Genomic DNA, 13,040 nt, shown 5'->3' on the forward strand with positions numbered 1-13,040 from the left:
TGTCATACTCTTTGGATTCAAGCACCTTCTGCCGTAATGGGATCCACAACAATCACGTCAGCTGTGGATGCAACGTCAATTCGTTCTTGAAGGGCAAGTGACAAAAAGAAGTACATGGTTGACAAATCAGCTGCCAAAGTTTCACTGACCAAGCACCCAGGCACTGCTGGGATTTGAACCCAGGATCTCCTGTTGACTAGACAGGCACTTTGACCAGCTTAGCCACAGTGCCGGCAGTGCATCTGGCACCAACACAAAAACAGTTCGCCAATGGGGAAAAATGTTCATACAAGGGAGGGAGTCCAAAGTCCAACAAATGTGTGAATTGAGAGTCCCTGGGTGGGCTCGAACCACCAACCTCTCAGTTAACAGCCAAACGTGCTGACCAATTGCGCGACAGAGACTACAACAGCATGACTGCAGTCAGGTTTCACTAAGTGCTGTCCACCTTAACTCTCGGGTGGTCCGGTCTGTTACGTTTCAGGTGTCATTCTGAATACTGCCCTTTAGCAGGAGAAGAGCCTTTGTACTTTTTCAACATGAGCTCTAAAGAAAGGTACAAGATAAGATATACTGTATTGGCCGGGAATCGGACCCGGGCCTCCCGCTTGGCAAGCGAGAATTCTACCACTGAACCACCAATGCCACATTGGGAAACACTGTCGGAGAACAAATTAAATTGTCGAGTGGATGTGCCGCTGCAAAGTGGCGCTGAATGACAAAACATCACAATCACAACACACGCACGGGATGCCAGGGGAGGCCGAGTACTAACAGAGCTGAGCGAGAGGGCATAAGAAAAAAAATTGTGACCTTGTGGTGGTTACCCGACAGCACCAAGGATATGGCGCACGTCTGATGCGTAATGCATGCCAGGTGATGTTCATCTAGCGAGCGAACATTCTTGTGGGGGACAAGCTCAACAGTAGGAATGTTGAGAGAACTGACCAGTCCGCTATCAATGAAGTTCTCGTCCGCCCCAGAGTCAATTAATGCTGTGGTAGGAGAAGCTTCCCCCGCCCAGGATATCGTACCTTCCACCTGAAGTCGGCCCGCCAAAGCGGATGACGCAGCCGGTGTGGTTGGAGCGGGCAGTGCCAGCAGCTGGGGAATATCCCTGGTGGAGGAAGAGCGTTGGCGTGCTGGGCGAACTGGACAGCGGGAAATTGTGTGTAGGACTCCCACAGTACAGGCACAGCCACAGGCGTGGACGGTGACTCCTCTCCGCTGACGAAAGGCGACTGGCTCCCAGTTGCATGGGGACGACACTCCCGACGTCATCAGATGGCGCTCCGTGTTTTGTCTGAGTCACGGCTGGTGTGTGTTGCTTTTTGTTGTTTTCTTGCCTGAAAGGACTTCTCGCTCGACCCAATTTTACTCTTGGCGAAACACTGATAATCCAGAACATAGCCTTAAACTGCAGGTGCATTAGTTGGAGGGCTCGTGGCCACCTGGTCACCTGAACAGGGACTTGAATCCCGGACACTCAGATCAAAAGTTTATTGTTCAGGTGATTGGCTCAACCTTTGTCTTGTCTGACCATTAACTCTTTTTGTCCAGAAGATATTAGGCTTGTCCATGTGGGCAGTTTAAGACCTCCGTCGATCTTGGAGGTGGCAATTTCGGGACAGGGGCTTCTTCATCTCTGCAAGGTCAAGTACAGTATGCCAGAAGATTTTGCCTTGTGAGTTGTCCTCATTCATCAAGGCCCTGGATAGCTCAGTCGGTAGAGCATCAGGCTTTTAATCTGATCGTCCTGGGTTCAAGTCCCTGTTCAGGCGGAGAAGAGTAGACCCCACATTACCAGCATGGGGACATACCAACCCAAGATGAGAACACCCTGGGCCAGGTACACAGCAACACATGTGGCAGAAACACAGCTTCACCCTGGCCCCTCTTTTAGCCTCTACTGAAAAAGTGGAACACCACCTTTGCAGGTGAATCGCTCAGTCGGGCGAGTGCGAGAATTAAGATTTAAAGGTCCGTGGTTCAAGCCTGGGTTTGAGCACAATCCCTGTTTACGTTGCGACTTTGCCAATAGTTTGAAAATGCTTATTGGCAGGCTGAAAGGACCTTAACTTCATTCATCAAAGGGCCACCCCTCCAGACAACGTTAGAGGAGGTTACAAGCCAAACCTGTCAAGCCGTGATTGAGATTTCATGTTTTGTTGAAGAAAAGCCCATAATTTGTGGAACAATTTTCCCTACAAGGGAGAAACATTTGTCGAATTGGACAATTGTCAATATGCCCCCACTTTGGACACATCGTCTTGTGTCATTGTTTGGCAACTGCTTCACCAGTCCCCTTAAAGGGCTCACCCTTCATAGTGTAGTGGTTAGCACGTTTGCCTTACATGCAAAAGGTCCCTAGTTGGAAACTGGGTGGAAGCAAGGCCGTTCAATTCCTTCTTTCACAAAAAAATCAAGGTGACAAATGGGAACAAGGATATGTGCTTGATCCCTGAAGGTGTGTACATGGGCATCTGTCCCCAGTTTGGACACACAATCCATATTTCCCGGATGACTGATTGGGTGCGTCACTGGCCTGCACGAAGGGGCTTATAGGAAGGAGGTGGCCGCTGTGGTGTCGTTGCATGCAAACAACATCCTCATCCTTGACACAGCGAAGACCAAGGAGGAGAATAATCGTGGATTCGGTCCGCTTACACTGGCAGGATTTCACCAGTCCTGTTGAAAGCCTGGCCACTGGTGTGGTTTCCGTCATGCAGTGGTTCGCCTAACACTGAAGACACTCCTTCGCCGGCGCTGTGGCTTAGTTGGTCAAAGTTCCTGTCTCGTAAACAGGAGGTCCTGGGTTCAAATCCCAGCAGTGCCTTGCATATGTGTTTCAGCGACTCCATTTTTTTCTCTCCAACATTTCAAGTAAATGTTTTGAATCAGACGTCATGTTCTGTGTAAGAAATATCCACAATTTCTGATGTCATATGTAGCATAAATGTCATATGTACTACAATGCTCTCGACAAAGGCAAAAACATTGTGCATTTGGACATTTGCGGGGCTAAGAAAACAGACCACATTAGCAAAACAAAAGAGCTTCGGGTCTAACATTTAAGGGAAGCGCTCTACTATCTGAGGTAATTCCCCTGCTGCTGCAATGTTGGCAGAGAAGGTCCAGTCACAGAACTATTTTGGTTCCTTTGCTGGAGTATGTCAGAGTGACACTGTCTCTGCCTTGCTGAGTGCAGACATAAAGCAGTCCCTGGTGGTCTAGTGGCTAGGATTCCGCGCTCTCACCGCCGCGGCCCGGGTTCGATTCCCGGTCAGGGTATTGACATTTGGGTAGGTTTTGACTGGAGATAGGATTTGTCTTCGGCCTCGGTCGACCGTTGTCATCCTGAAGCGACTGACAACAGAAATATAAACAAAACATGGACAATAAGACAAGGTCCTCGACTGAGAATGCTGTCAGGACTGGGTTTAGGGTGAGACAGAGCATTTGTCGGATGCTCAGGGATAGATCCTTGTTAGAATAAAATGTAGATAGAATGAATATAGCATCAGTTATCACCCTTATATCCATTTGCCTAGACAATAGAAAGAGTGTTTGAATGTGCTGAAGAAGAAATGTTCCTGTGACCCTGATCAGAGACCCCCAGGTCCTGGAGGTGCCTGGATGCGCCAACCGCAACCCTGCAGATGTTCACGTTAATCCTGCAAGAACGTGTCAAGATAAGAACTCATAAAACAATAAAAGTAATTCCTCTCACATACACACACATACACATAGAGAAACAAATACAGCTCGTGCAACTGCCACCCCTAGAGTTGCATGACCATGTAGTAGGGACCCCCGAAAGAGAATAAATAAAGAGGAGTTTGAACTACATACTCAGTGGAGCGGCATGTCTCTGGGTATGTGGTTTCACTCTCCTCGCTGCGAGTAACTTTGAATATTGTTGTCTGTCTCTTCTGTATTTCTGCATTTAAGTGTTTTTACAAGTGTCACAGGAGTTTGAACCTGACAACCCACTGACTCACAACGACCTTGCACATCTACACGTGTCAGGGTTCAACATATTGGCCTCTCATGTTACATGGTGTGACTAGGGACGTGGAGTCAGTACTTCAGTCTCCGCATTGAACGTCTGCAGCAACTGCCCTAAGCCACTTGCTGCCGCTGCCTTAGCTCAGAATGAAGTCACAAGAGTGCCATACAGACTGACTCCTTGAGATAACCAGAGTCCTGTCTCTGAATTTGGACACAGGTCAAGTGGCTGGGCTTGTTGTGGGCGACCTGATGAGATCACCACTCAGCATGTGACATGTGCGAGAGACTAGTCCGGGCGGGACCGGTGCAACTCATACTTACCTGCCAGGGAGATACCATGATCAAGAAGGTGGTTCACCCAGGGCGAGGCTCAGCCATTGCACATGGGTTGAGCTGACCTCTGCGAATTCCCCAAATGCGGGAATCTCGACTGCATAATTTGTGGTAGTGGGGGACTGCGCTCGCGCTCTCCCCTTATCCCGTGTTTAAAACAAGAGGCAGGCACAGCACCGCGCCGAGCTCCTTGGCTTGCGAGTGCAGCCAGACCGAGCAAGAAACGACCAGCCCAGCACTACCAATGCTTGCTGGAAAGGTCTGCCCGTCCGCGGGAGACAACCAGGAAACCTCAATGAGAAACGGCGACAAGACAGAGAAAGGGGCGTCGGCAACCATTTCGATTGATCTACGTCTAAAGTTCAAGGTTTGCTCGCAGGCAAATTTGAAGCAGCGAGAATGAGCAATCCGCACCTCTGAGTAGGAGTTCATGGTTCTCACCTAAAAAAGGATAGCTTATAGCCGTAATCGTGTTGTTGTTTGTATTCTGTGTTTTGTCTGAGTCACGGCTGGTGTGTGTTGCTTTTTGCTGTTTTCTTGCCTGAAAGGACTTCTCGCTCAGCCAAAGCAAAGCCAGGTAAAAACGTAATCATTTGTCCCTTTGTTGGAATAGTTGCATCTTGTGCCTGTAGTGACACTGCCTGCAGAGATGGTTATTTCACCACCACCACCTGCTCATACCCCGTTGGAGCAGCAGCAAACACCTCCTGTGCCAAAAAACTCAAACAAAAACCATGTCTGTGCTGTGGCCAACCAAAATCAAAATATCAAGTGGATGGGACATCAACCAAGACGTTCATCAACAAGGCCCTGTCAGATAATCTTATTGCTGCAGAAGGTCTGACAGACCCTAAGATGCCATTTAAAGATTTCAGTCAAACAGACTTCTTCCAGCGAGAGGTGGATGAGACAAGAAAGAGGGTGGAGGAAAAACAGCAGAAGAAGAGAAAGAGGGATGAATCTCCTCCACCCCCTGTCCGAAAGTGCCTCTGCAGGATGCAGCTGAAGCAGGGCCTGAAAAGCCCCCGCATCCACACTGGCTTCAGAGAAGTACATCTACTGTCCTGCCAAAGTGTTCTCCATCTATAGAGAGCACAGGATGGAAAAAGAGATGAGCTGGAGGGAGTTCCAGGCCTCTCCTTTCTATGAAAAGGAGAAACAAAGGCGGCAAAATAAGTGAACAATGTGTATATTCATTATTCATAACTGCTTACATGTAGATTTTTTTATTATTATTGAGAGTGTTCTTGAGTGTGGCAACCTGATAAATATTCTTTGTGACATTGCATTGATTTTGTATTTTATTTCAAGCACTGGTATCAATATAAGCCTGATAGGAATAATTTGTAATTATATAGGGATTAATTGGAAAAAAATAATATTGTGGAGAAGAAAACTGTGACTTGACTGCTGGCTTAGACGGGATTCAAATACCTGACTTCATTTCTCCAAAGTCTCTCTGCTTGTCTGACATCTGTCTCGCATCCTGATTGGCTGGCAGCAAATGTCAACAACATAAGCGCGGCCCGGCCAACGCTCTGACCAATTGCACAGAGACTACATCAGCATCACTGCAGTAAGGTTTCAATAAGTTTCTACTTCTGACAGAAATGTGCAAATACTCAAGTGCTGTCCACCTTAATTGTCAGGTGGTCCGTTCTCTTACTTTTCAGGTGTCATTCTGAGTTCTGCCCTTTCGCAGGAAAAAGAGCCTTTGTACTTTTTCACATGAACTCTAAAGAAAGGTACAAGCTGAGATACACTGCATTGGCTGGGAATTGGACCCAGGGCTCCCGCTTGGCAAGCGAGAACTCTACCACTGAACCACCAATGCCACATGTCGGAGAAAAGTGGCTGAGCCTATGCAAAGTGGCACTGAATGACAAAACATCACAATGTCATACTCTTTGGATTTAGCTCCTTCTGGCGTAATGGGATCCACAACAATCATGTCAGGTGTGGATGCACCGTAGACTCGTTTTTGAAGGGCAAGTGACAAAAAGAGGTACGTGGATCAAAATTCAGCTGCCAAAGTTTAACGGACCAAGCACCCAGGTACTGCTGGGATTTGAACCCAGGATCTCCTGTTTATTAGACAGGCACTTTCACCAACTAAGCCATAGTGCCAGCTGAGCATGTCAACCTGGCAATGCTGCCTTTACTCTTCTAGACAGTAACTGCTTGCAACGTTGAGACGACGCCATTTGTCAAGTGTCATTCGGTCAGCAGGTGGGGAATCCCGTATATATTTGGCACCGATACAAAGGGTTTACCTATTGGGAAGAATGCAAGGGCTCTCCAAAAGAGTCCAACACAAGTGTCACACGAGGGTCTGGAAATGGTCCCTGGGACTGACACAAATAACTAGGCTGTTAATCTGGACTAACATAACATAATACCCACAGGGGAAACAAAACGCAGAGTGTGTGAATGCCTTTTAAAAAATGGAACTACCAGTAGAGGACTGCTGGAATTGGAACCAATGAGCCCCTCTTTGCTAGACATGTAATTTGACCAACTAAAGCATCGTGCCTGTGAAGCATGCAAACTTGACTTGAATGGTGCCTTTAGTAGAAAAGGAAATCCTGTGCATCTGGCACAGACACAAAAACAGTTCACCAATGGGGAAACATGTTCATACAAGGGAGGGAGACCAAAGTGTCAATTGTCACCAGTGAAACACCCTCGAGAGGTAAACAAAACAGCATGTCAAAGCAGAGCGTCAACAATCCTCTCAGTCACCAAGACTGCAAGGAGCAGATCAATGGGGGCAGTGGACCCCATTATCCTCTACCCAAAATTTAGACCACGAGTGCAGAGAATGCGGACCGTGAAGGAACAACAAAAGCCCCCGTCGATAACACCCTGCCCCTCATAACCCCCCGGCCCCATAACCAACAGCGCAGAACCCAGTGAACTGCGAAACACCCCCATCAAGGCAACCAACCGACCAGGTAAAGGTAAAGAAAACAGCATGGCACGGAGAATGCGGTCTGTTAAGGATGAGTTAGTCGATTTTAGCTGTAAACATTTGTGCAATGGTGTCCTGTGGTCGATTAGCTCAGTTGATCAGAGCGTGGTGCTAATAAAGCCACGGTCATGGGTTCACCCCCGTACTGACCACTCTTCTTTATCTGCTCCAGGAACAACAAAAGCCCACGGCAAAAACCCATCGGGCCCCATAACCAACAGCGCACAACCCAATCAACTGCGAAACACCCCCATCAAGGCCGCTAACTGACCGGGGAAAGGTCAAGAAAACAGCATGGCAAAGCAGAGCGGTGGCAAACCTCTCGCGCACCGTGACTGCATGAAGCAGATCAATGGGGCGGCCACCCCATTGTCCGCTACCCAAAATTTAGACCCCGAGTGCAAAGAACGTGGACCGTGAAGGAACAACAAAAGCCCACGTCGACAACACCCCGCCCTCATAACCAACAGGACACCAGGAAAACCTATCCAAGGGTCAATGTACGTCAGGTTGGAAGCGTCGAACCAGGGTGAGGTTGACACACCTTGTCTGGTCCTCAGGGCGTCCGTGGCATGAGGTGAGACCCTACGGAAGTAGCACTATGCACTAGGCGCTCCGCATCAATTGACAATACTGTTATTGGCGGAAGGAAAGAAATCAGGGCACAAACACCAGTCATGTTCTCGGTCGGTAACCTATCACTCACGTCGGGTCCACCGCACCACTACCAGAGGTCAGCCCTGAGGAGCGACCAGAAGAAGGCATCCACCAGTAAGGTAGAATTACACTTAGAGGTATTGTAGCGTAGGCTTTTACCAAAGGTATCAAAACAATTACAAATAGGAACAATGGTTGGGCACCAGACAGGGAAAAGATAAACTGACCTGTCAATTAACAAGATAACCTTTGGATTTATTCATCCGGCTAGCCTAACCTGTGCTACAGAAGTGAAAAAAAAAATACATAAGATACTCAAAGTCAATATAACTTATATATTCAAATCCAGAAAAAGAACATTCAAATTATTCAAATCATCATTTGCATTTCATGTAATCACAAAAAAAATCCCTCAAATTCTCATAATGAAAAAATTCATATTCACAAAATAATCTACTGCAAACTCAAAAGTGGATTCACAAAAAATAAATTAAATGTCCATTAATTAAATTCGATAAATTAGGAACCCAGATAGTCTGTTCTCTCCGTGAGGCGTGGGAGTGTGTGTGTGTATGTGTATGTGTTTGTAGTGTTTGCAGGGGGTTAAATAGTTCACAAGTCCTTTCACAATCAGTTCAGTCCAGTTCGATATGAAAGAAGGGGCAATGATTAGTGTAGGTGTATGGGTTGGGAGCTGTAATGTTCCAGGAGCTGAGGAAACCAGAAGGTAAGGGGAATGTGAGGAGAAAGGAAAATGGAGGAAGCCAGGAGAGTCGAAGGAAGGAGACCAGACTTAGCTTTTGCCGACAAAAGAGGAGGGACAAAACAGCCACGGACAGCAGGTCCAACAGAGCCTCAGATCCAACCTGCTTCAAGAAACTTTCTTCTTTACCGCTGATAATTTGTCTTGTCTCAGTTTCTCCTTCAGTTTCCACATTTACTTGAGTTCATTCCTTTTTCGATTAGTGTCTTGAATGACTTAAAAATAATCTGCTCTTAGTTCTGATCGTCTCCTTTCTTTTCCACTCTCACTTCACACACTGAATCTCCTTTTACTCTGCCCTTTTGTTCTCTTCATGCTCACAGGTGTTCCCTAATTAATCACTCCCCCCTCCTTCTCCTGCTCAGGTGGCCAGAATTATTTGAGGTTTCCTCTCTTCTCTGCCACAGTATTAATGCCGGGTTGTACAAATCGGGAACCTGTGGAAACGGTAATGCACATAAATTTACCTTTCGCCACTGTGCTGCTGAATATGGGCTTACCTTTGACCTCTGTAACCTCGGGGTGCGCGAATGGCCTACAATTAGCCAATAAAACAAAGGATTCCTTATAGAATTTAGGCAATCAATCCCGCTACCTCTCACATGCAAAGCAAGCGCTATACCATTTGAGCTAATTCCCCTGCTTTTCCTGAATTGGCAGAGAAGGTCCAGTCTCAGAACTATATTGGTTCTTGAATTAACTCAGAGCAAATGACTACTGGATCGTGGGAGGGAGCAAAGCAGTGGCTCAACATATTTGACAGTGCATCCCATGCCGGAAAGCTCGATGAGCCACAGAGGAACAAAAGATGGCTGACTTACCTCAAGACCACATTGAGCCTTCTCCACCAATTACCTATGGTGGCATGGATTGTTTTGGCCCCTTTCACACAAAACAAGGGCGTAAAGAACAAAAACAGTACAGTCTACTATTCACTTGTCTATGTTCTGGAGGTGTTCACATAGAGATGCTGGAGGACTTGACCACTGACTCATTCATCAATGCCCCAAGATGCTTCATTGCCATCAGAGGTGCTGTTTGGCACATCCGATCAGATCAGGGAACATACTTAGTTTGAACTAAAAATGAAATGGAAAAGTCTCTAAAGGAAATAAACACAGAAAGAGTAACAGAATACCTGGCAGACAAGCAAAGCAACTTTGTCATAAATGCAAGCCATATGGGAGGTGTTTGGGAGCGCCAGATCAGAACCATCAAAAGCGTGCTCATTTCAGTCCTAGCAAACAGTGCTGGCAGGTTGAGTGACAGTTCCTTGAGAACCTTTCTTTGGGAAGCCATGTCTGTTGTGAATAATCACCCTCTTACTGTGGACAATGTAAACAACCCATGTGTCTGGAACCACTGACACCTAACCACCTGATTACCATGTAGTCATTCATTCCCATGCCACCACGTGTTTCCAAAATGGCGCTGCGGACGGCTGCCTTGGTGTGTTGGTCCTCCAGCACCTGGACTCCGCAGGAACCGATGCTAGGATCCTGTTTGTGGACTTCAGCTCCGCCTTCAACACCATCCTCCCAACTCTGCTCCAGGAGAAGTTCTCCCAGGTGAGCGTGCCTGACTCCACCTGCAGGTGGATTACAGACTTCCTGTCTGACAGGAAACAGTGCGTGAAGCTGGGGAAACACATCTCAGATACAAAAACCGTCAGCACCTGATCCCCCCAGGGCTGCGTTCTTTCTCCTCTGCTCTTCTCCCTGTACACAAACAGTTGCACCTCCAGTCACCAGTCTGTCAAGCTCCCGAAGTCTGCGGACGACACCACCCTCATCGGACTCATCTCTGACGGCGACAAGTTTGCCTACAGGTGAGAGGTTGACCATCTGGTGACTTGGTGCAACCTGAACAACCTGGAGCTCAACGCCCTAAAAACAGTGGAGATGGTTGTGGACAACAGGAAGAACTCAGCCTCTCCTGTCCCCATCACCCTCTGTGACTCTACGATTGACATTGTGGAGTCCTTCCGCATCCTGGGTACCATCATCTCCCAGGACCTCCAGTGGGAGCCGAACATCAGCTCCCTCATCAAGAAGGCACAGCAGAGGATGTACTTCCTACGTTCCTATGGCAGCTGAAGAAATTCATCCTGCCAAAGACAATGTTGGTGCACTTCTACAGCTCCATCATTGAGTCCATCCTCCCTCCAGGATCTGTACGCCTCCAGGACCTAAGGCGTGCAGAAAAGGATTGTGGCCGATCCTTCTCAACCCGGACACAGTCTCTTTGTGAGGAGGCTGCGGTCCATCAGGACCAAAACCTCACGCCACAAGAACAGTTTCTTCCCATCTGCTGTCAGCCTCATCAACAAGTCCTGGAACCCCCCCCCCCCCCCCCCCCCCCCCCCCCGACACTGTTCACACCCCACCTCTGCCTCATCCTGCCACTTTGACACTCTATATGCGTTAAATTAACGCTCAGTTTGGACTCTTAGGAAAAACAATCAGACTGCAGTTCCGGAACAACAAACAAAAAACAGACTGTGTACATATATTTATACTGTATACTGTATATTTTGTATTTTCATTTTTTAATAGATGTGTCTGCACCTACTTCACCAAAACAAATCCCCAGTCGAGGTCAGCAGGCCCCGTCTCCACTGTAAACAGTGTGGACTGGGCAATGCTTCCCTTTTCGGAGGGTCCGGACGGTTTGCCAGAACCCCTTCGAGGCCGACCAAAAGTCGTGCTCCATGGCCTCACCGAATTCCTCCCACACCCAAGTTTTTGCCTCGACAACCGCCGAAGCCGCGAACCGTTTGGCCTGACAGTACCTGTCAGCTGCTTCCGGAGTCCCACAAGCCATCAATGCTCGATAGGACTCCTTCTTCAGCTTGATGGCGGCCCTGACCTCTGGTGTCCACCATCGGGTTCGGGGCCTGCCGCCACGACTGGCACTGACCGCCTTGCGGCCGCAGCTCCGGTCAGCCGCCTCAGCAATGGAGGCACGGAATATGGCCCATTCGGACTCAATATCCCGGTCCTCCCCCGGGATGCAGGTGAAGCTCTGCCAGAGGTGAGCGTTGTAGACTCGACGAACGGGAGACTCTGCCAGACGTTCCCAGCACACCCTCACTACTTGTTTGGGTCTACCAGGTCTGTCCAGCATCCTCCCCCGCCATCTAATCCAACTCATCACCAGATGGTGATCAGTTGACAGCTCAGCCCCTCTCTTCACCCGCCTGTCCAGAACATGCGGACGCAGGTCTGATGACACGACTGCAAAGTCGATCATAGACCTGCAGCCAAGGGTGTCCTGGTGCCAAGTGCACTTATGGACATCCCAGAATTTCTAGGCGCAGCCAAGGTGTTGAGGGAATCTGTTTCAGGGGCCTTAGAATCTCATCTCTGCTATTTGCAGATGATGTGGTTCTTATGGCCTCTACGGGCTGTGACCTTCAGCGCTTACTGGGACGGTTTGCATCTGAGTGCGAAGCGTCTGGGATGAGACTCAGTACCTCCAAATCAGAGGCCGTGGTTCTCAGTCGTAAAAGGGTGGAGTGCTCCCTCCGGGTTGGGAATGAGGTCCTACCCCAGGTGGAGGAGTTTAGGTATCTTAGGTATGGTCACGAGTGAGGGAAAGTGGGAGCGTGAGGTCGACAGACGGATCGGCGCAGCCTCGGCAGTAATGCGGTCGCTGTAACGAACCGTCGTGGTTAAAAAAGCTTTCAATTTACCGGTCGATCTATGTTCCCACCCTCACCTATGGTCATGAGCTTTGGGTCATGACCGAAAGAATGACATCTCGGATACAGGCGGCTGAAATGAGTTTCCTCCGTAGGGTAGCTGGACTCACCCTAAGAGATAGGGTGAGGAGCTCAGTCATCCGGGAGGGCTCAGAGTAGAGCCGCTTCTCCTTCACATCGAGAGGAGTCAGTTGAGGTGGCTCGGGCATCTAGTCCGGATGCCTCCCGGACGCCTCCCTGGTGAGGTGTTCCGGGCATACCCAGCCGGGAAAAGGCCCCGGGGCAGACCTAGGACACGCTGGAGGGATTATGTCTCACAGCTGGTCTGGGAACACCTTGGTGTCCTCCCGGTGGAGATGGAGGAGGTGGCCGGGGACCGGGAAATCTGGGCTTCCCTACTAAGACTGCTGCCCCCCGCGACCTGGACCTGGATAAGCGGAGGAAAATGGATGGATGGATGGATGGACTTGTATACTCAAAATGAGATGGAGATAATTGCAATATTTGTCGGAATAGTTCTGGAACAAATGGTGGAAGGAGTATCTGACCAACACTGCTCTGAGACAAAGATGGCATACGCCAAGAAGAAACATGCAAGTTGG

The 13,040-nt window shown here is 48.7% G+C and overlaps 5 non-coding genes across 5 annotated transcripts; 2 read left to right on the forward strand and 3 right to left on the reverse strand.

The window, feature by feature from the left end:
• Positions 1 to 158: 158 nt before the first annotated feature.
• Positions 159 to 232, reverse strand: trnat-agu (transfer RNA threonine (anticodon AGU)). The gene has a single exon. It is a non-coding gene; the product is annotated as a tRNA-Thr (tRNA).
• Positions 233 to 574: 342 nt separating this feature from the next.
• On the reverse strand, positions 575 to 645 carry trnag-gcc (transfer RNA glycine (anticodon GCC)). The gene has a single exon. It is a non-coding gene; the product is annotated as a tRNA-Gly (tRNA).
• Positions 646 to 2,762: 2,117 nt separating this feature from the next.
• Positions 2,763 to 2,836, forward strand: trnat-cgu (transfer RNA threonine (anticodon CGU)). Its single transcript has one exon. It is a non-coding gene; the product is annotated as a tRNA-Thr (tRNA).
• Positions 2,837 to 4,324: 1,488 nt separating this feature from the next.
• On the forward strand, positions 4,325 to 4,487 carry LOC131124132 (U1 spliceosomal RNA). The gene has a single exon (XR_009128809.1). It is a non-coding gene; the product is annotated as a U1 spliceosomal RNA (small nuclear RNA).
• Positions 4,488 to 6,107: 1,620 nt separating this feature from the next.
• trnag-gcc (transfer RNA glycine (anticodon GCC)) lies at positions 6,108 to 6,178 on the reverse strand. Its single transcript has one exon. It is a non-coding gene; the product is annotated as a tRNA-Gly (tRNA).
• Between the last annotated feature and the right edge of the window lie 6,862 nt (positions 6,179 to 13,040).

Source organism: Doryrhamphus excisus, chromosome 2, assembly GCF_030265055.1.
Source record: "Doryrhamphus excisus isolate RoL2022-K1 chromosome 2, RoL_Dexc_1.0, whole genome shotgun sequence".
NCBI classification, from domain to species: domain Eukaryota; kingdom Metazoa; phylum Chordata; class Actinopteri; order Syngnathiformes; family Syngnathidae; genus Doryrhamphus; species Doryrhamphus excisus.